This window comes from Protopterus annectens, chromosome 6.part1 (genome assembly GCF_019279795.1).
Source record: "Protopterus annectens isolate FY-2018-M chromosome 6.part1, PAN1.0, whole genome shotgun sequence".
In the NCBI taxonomy this organism is placed as follows: Eukaryota; Metazoa; Chordata; order Ceratodontiformes; family Protopteridae; genus Protopterus; species Protopterus annectens.
Window position 1 is genome coordinate 194,030,135 of NC_056738.1, and position 6,000 is coordinate 194,036,134.

Sequence of the window (6,000 nt, forward strand, 5' to 3'; positions counted from 1 at the left end):
CCATGGCACGTCTCTGCTAAACCCTCTAGCTATTTTTTCATACATGGCTGCATTTTGAACAATGCCACTGTGCTGTGAAACAAATGTTGCCTTTTGCCATTCTTGCATTAGTGTTGGTTGTGGGGGTCATCATATTAGAAGTATGTCCCTCCAGACTAACACACTGTTTAACAAAATTTGAATTGTACACTGAATTTCAATCTTATCTTTCTTTGGTGCATGTACTGCTATAATGGATGTACTTATTCTCTCCACTTCATTTTATTTCTTTTTTTTGCTTTTGTTAGTGATTATGTGTTGGCCCACGGTAATGACCACTTACATGTTCTGAGACTGAGTAAACATGGTTTCCTACATTCCATTGCTTCCATTTTTGCTGCTTTTGGTGTGTTCTTACATATTGCATTTACATGTTAATTCATCTGTTTAAGCTATTACAAATGGCATCTGCAGTGTTCTGCTTTCTCCTACCATGTGTTGTACTACTGCAGTTCTCTGGCATTACACCTTAGATCTCGCATACTGACATAGAGTAGTGCCATGTCTCTTAGACTCATGCATGTTTTTGGACATATTATATATTGACCTCTATTATTCTTCAGTGTTTGGGGAAAAAATTGCATATAAATGTTTTTATTGTTCCTACAGGAAATCAGAAATTCCTAGACAAAGAGTTTGTCATGTGCACTGTGATTTGTGTCTAATTGTCTGTCTTTGATAGTTTTTTACTGCAGTGTGAAATATCTGTTATTAAAGTGCACACATGCCCCCCCCCCACAATGCCAGTATATTCGAGTGCCTTATTTCTTCTGTAGCTGTTGCATATCTGCACTGCATGGCATGAATTTGGATACCGCTTGCTGGACACATTTGTTACTCATATGGAATACAACATTTGACAATCAATCCTTATTATGTTCTGCTGCCCATGATGTTATATCATCACATGGAGACTGTGGTTAGGATCAGTGAGCTTGATATTTCTTGCTGGACATGTTTGTTACCCATATGAAATATAATTTCCTACAAAATACCTTGATTTTGTTTTGCTGCCCATGATGATTTGTCATCACATGTGTATTTATTCTGTGGTTAGGGTCATTGAGTATGGCTAATAAGTGCTGTGTTTCCAGTTTCTCCACATGGTGTGAAGGCTTTATTGTGTACAGTCATGCCTGCTGCCGACCACTTTTATTTCTGCAGATGTGTGTGAAACCCTCCTTTACTAAGCCATTAACATCAACAATATTTATAATGCCTTATAGAACTGGGTGTGTGCGTAATAGGTTCATAGGTTGGTACTAAACTAACTGCCCTTGTGGGCCATTTCAAGCCTAGCCAATTATCCCAAGTGAGAATCAAACCCTGTACCTTTTGGCTGTAAGGTAAACACCTTAACCATTATACCAACTGCCCACATCATAACCAGCAATAACACCTATATAAACATCTAAAATCATATAATTTGTGGGACACGTTTGGGTTGCACAGCTAAGCTTATAAAGGCCCTATTGGTCATCAGCCTAGTATACACCTATGAACTAGTTTTCCTCAGAAAAACATAGTGGTGTAAGGTTTTCCCCAACAGGGAAAAAAAGTCTGCTGAGCCTTAAAGGATCACTAGCCAAATGTCAGTACCACAAAGCCATAGAAGGAGCACACTTTGGCAACAAGAACTCTCAGAAATGTTTTGTACTCTAACTGCCTTTTATGTGGATCTCTGCTTGAACTGCTGGCAGTTATGGTATATGAAGGTGCCCTTAAGCTTTGAAAAGCTAACCGGTAGGTCATATCTTTGGCAACATACAACCCTAATAGCTTAGACTACTGCAGCAGTGATCTAATGTGAACATCCTGCTTGACATTAAAAAGCTTTGGAAACCACTTGTGCAGCATTAACAGATAAATGAACAATTTGTCCTCTAAAATACCGGCCTTCTCAGGAAGGTGGACTGCCACCAGAAAGCACTTGGCAGAAATAGCCCTTCTGCAAAGTCTCACAGTCATCGCTGTTTGCTGCTCTAAACAGACAAACATCAAAGGTAGGCAATCCTCTAAGGCCTGAAGGGAATAAACTGTTTTCATCTCCAGCACATTGGCATGAAGTCAGAGTCCCAAGGGCAGCCACAGTCCTTGAACTTTCTGCCCTCTAAAAATCCTACCTGTTGGCTCTTTTGTTCAAGGGATTAAGCACTTCAGTCTGGCTCCTTGATATAGACTAATCCCAGACTATAAAAGAACTTGACCCTGGCAAAAAAGGGACTAAGCCCTGACTATGACTCAGCCAACCTGAGTTCAGTTGGCCACACAGGTTCTAGAGGAACTGGGCAGAGAGGCTAGGGGTGAGCTGTTTTAATGCTGACTCACCTACAGTGTAGGGAGGCAGCCTGGCTCACTGCACTACCAGCATTTAGACATAGGCGGATAATCCCCTACAGGAGGAGAATAGCAGGTTCACATGGCACTAACAAGTCTGCTGCTTCATCAAGTAGGCAAGTGCTGCAGCACAGCACACCTACCTTTGAGAAGCAACTGCAGAGTAACAGGGATAAGAGTTTCAGATGTCTGTGTATCAGCAAAATAATGATGTTCTTTTCTCATGTCTGCTATTACAAACACATTGAAACATTCAATAGTTCATGTTGGACATGGACTGCATGCCATTGCATACATACTGTATTTTGTAGCATGTTTGTTTACCATAGTATTATACTGCACTTACGATAGACATTTCTTTCAATACTTCACTTCCAGGGTATTCTCTTCTGCACTGTCTGTTCACTATTGTTGTCGTCTGCTTGTCAAAGATGAGGTGCAGGTGCCAGGTCTGTAGCTACCTGTCAGAGGTGCTAGGTATTCCTCTCAACCTCCTAGTGCAAAAATCAGGGAGAAAGCCAAAAATAATTAGGGACAAGGCAGAAAATCAGGGACACATTTTAAATATTGTACTTATCAACTTAGAAAGTTGGTACAATAAAATCAGGGACAGATTTTAAATATTGTACTTATCAGCTTAGAACACTGTTAGAATAACAGGTTTCTCGTTAGCATGCTTTTTGTGAAGGATATTTATTTATTTATTTAGTTACATGTGTTAACCAGGTAGTATTCGACTGGGCCAGTAATCCGTTTTCAGCAGAGAACCGGGGAGAAAAGCTCCAGACAAATTAACAAATTATAAGCAAGACTATAAGCAGAACAATTACTAAGAACATAGTAGTTAATATAGCCTAATACAACAGTGCATTAGTTAAATGTAACAGTACATTAATACAATATTCATAAAACAAATAGTTCTAGCTACATATTATAGCAAAGTACAGCAGTATAAATGTGTTTATCAGATCTCCACTAGCAAACAGCTGTAGTTGTTTGAGGTGAAAGATAGTACAGAGTTGGATTCCAAAATGGTGGAAGGCCAGTGAGCACTCTAGCTGTGCAGCTCCCTTAACTTTCAACAATATCTGACCTTTTGCCTGCACATCAAGAGGAAAACTATCAACTTTTCAACAGAGGAAAAAGCAACAAGTAATCTCCTTAAATATTTCAGCTGTATTTTTCGTCGGATAACCTTTTTTTGCAAGAAAAATAATATTCACTGCAATCAGATCCGTGAACCGCATGGTGTGGATTCTTCCAGATAAGTAGGCCTGAGTGAAAAAGAGAAGGAAAAAAGGACTTGTCTTAACATAAAATTGCCAGAATAAAAACAACCTTCTGCACCTTTGTTTAGCTGACTATATTTTATCTGAAAAACAACTAAATCAATGGTGGAAATGGAAAATCAACCTGAGCACATGGAAGCAGTAACTACCAAATCTAAACTATCAAATATAGTTACACCAGAAAAACATATTTCGTCAAAAAGGCTAAAAACAAATAAAATTCAGTCAGAAACGACTAAACTTGTCCTTAGATCACAGCAAGAAAAAATATTAACATTGGAAAACCTTAAAACTGCATTACAACCACTGCAAACAGAAGTACAAGGATTTTCGCACAAACTAAATACTTTCAGCTCAAACATGGATCAAATTATGCTCAGATTAGAACAAAAATGAAGCAAAAATCATGGACAATGAACTGAAAATACAAGACATGAATAAAAGTATACAGGCTGGTGCAAAGAATATTTCAGAATTACAACAAAAAGTCCTGGACTTAGAAGCTAGAAACAGGCGGAATAATCTCATTATCGGGAATACCAGAGTCTGTTGAAAACACCCAACTAAACACAATTATTAAAGAAATACTAAGCACACTACTGCAGGATAAAGAACTTCTGGAGGACATAGCAATTGACAGAGCTCACAGATCTATAAGACGCTCACAAAACATGGACTATCCAAGACAAATATATGTCAGGATCCTTAATTCAGCTCATGTAGAACTAATACTACCTGCATATAAAACCAAGAAAACACTCACATGGAGAGGACACAGAATCACAATAAGCCAAGACCTTCCTCTTGAAGTCAAGCAAAACTGCCAGAAACTAAAGAAATACTGTGCTTACCTGACAGAAAAAACATACGCTTTCAGATTAAATATCCTGCTACATTAATATTCTACCATAAAAATGAAAAAATATCCAATAATACACTAAAAGAAGCAAAAGTCACATTTTTCCGTCTCTACAATGTAAATCCAGCTTGAAAAAAGTCAATCCACCTTTGCTAAAACATCTAAATGGCATCCTCTTCTGTTTTAGGCTAAATCCTGCTTTTTTCGATTTTTTTCATGAGGTAAATACTTTAATCCGTTTATTTTTCCATTTCTGAGTAGGCCGTGAGGTCTGTTAGCGTTGTGATGTTCCATTACTGACAATTCCATGCAGTCACAAGTGTTTGCAATAACCTTTCACCGTTTAACTCATTTCATCATCAAAATGACCTAGGAGCCCCAGTGCATTACTGGGAATCTATCTAAACAGCAGAAGTGAGTCACGCGTACAGTATTGTACATAAAACTGCATTTTTTACTGAAAACAATCCATCCAAATAGTCGGAAATGTATTCAGACTGCTTGCTAAGCATACTAACTGAACCTGTGCAGCAAAATGTAAGCAGATAGACTTATGAATACTTAATTTGCAAGCTAGAAAATTTTGAAGTTAATACAGTTAATTTAAATGTGCAATGCAGACTGTTTTTTTCAATGAATGTGCTTGACCATATTAAGCTGATGATTGTGTGGAATATAACATCTGTTTTCTTCTCAACTGAATTATTAGATGAAATCTTATTACAATCATGTGTATATAATGCAGAGTTATATATTTAAAGAACAGTTTGATAATTATATTAGATAGCAGCTGCATGCTCATATGTGTTGTTACAAAATTATATTTGATATTGGTCTTGCACCTAAAACAGACCTGCTCTATTTGTTAAACATCCTAAGGTAAAATATGCAACTGGAATGTGTATTTTTCTATAGGAATAGTTAACAGAGTTTCCTAGTACTGTAGAACTGATTTATCCAGTTAAAACATCTTCTTTTAGGCTGTATTGCAAATGCTTGTATATAGTGGAAGCAAATAAGCTAAAGGATATGTATATGTAATACACATTTATTGAAGGTGAATAATGCAAGTATTATTATTTTCTTGTTAGAGTGACAGTAGTAATATTCAATAATGCCTCTCTAGTATTACCTTTGGTGTTCATAGATTTAGCTCATAAGACTATATTGTACTGTGTTTTCTCTTTTCTTTACTTTGTCTTTATTAGTCAGGTGTATGTATGTAACTACTCATGCACCTTCTGACTTCTTATATCTTAAAAACAAAATGATATAGGGGTGTTTCTATGGCTTAGAGGGTTTTAATCCAAGAACTAATGATCTTAATTGGAGTTTTAGTATATTTCTTTAGTTATAAGGCTATCCAAAGTATTTTGAGTATATTAGCTAACATACTAAATATGTTTAAAAATGGTAAGATATTAAAAATAGATTCTGAATATGGGTATAGGGAGGCTGCTATGCAGAGTTGATGCA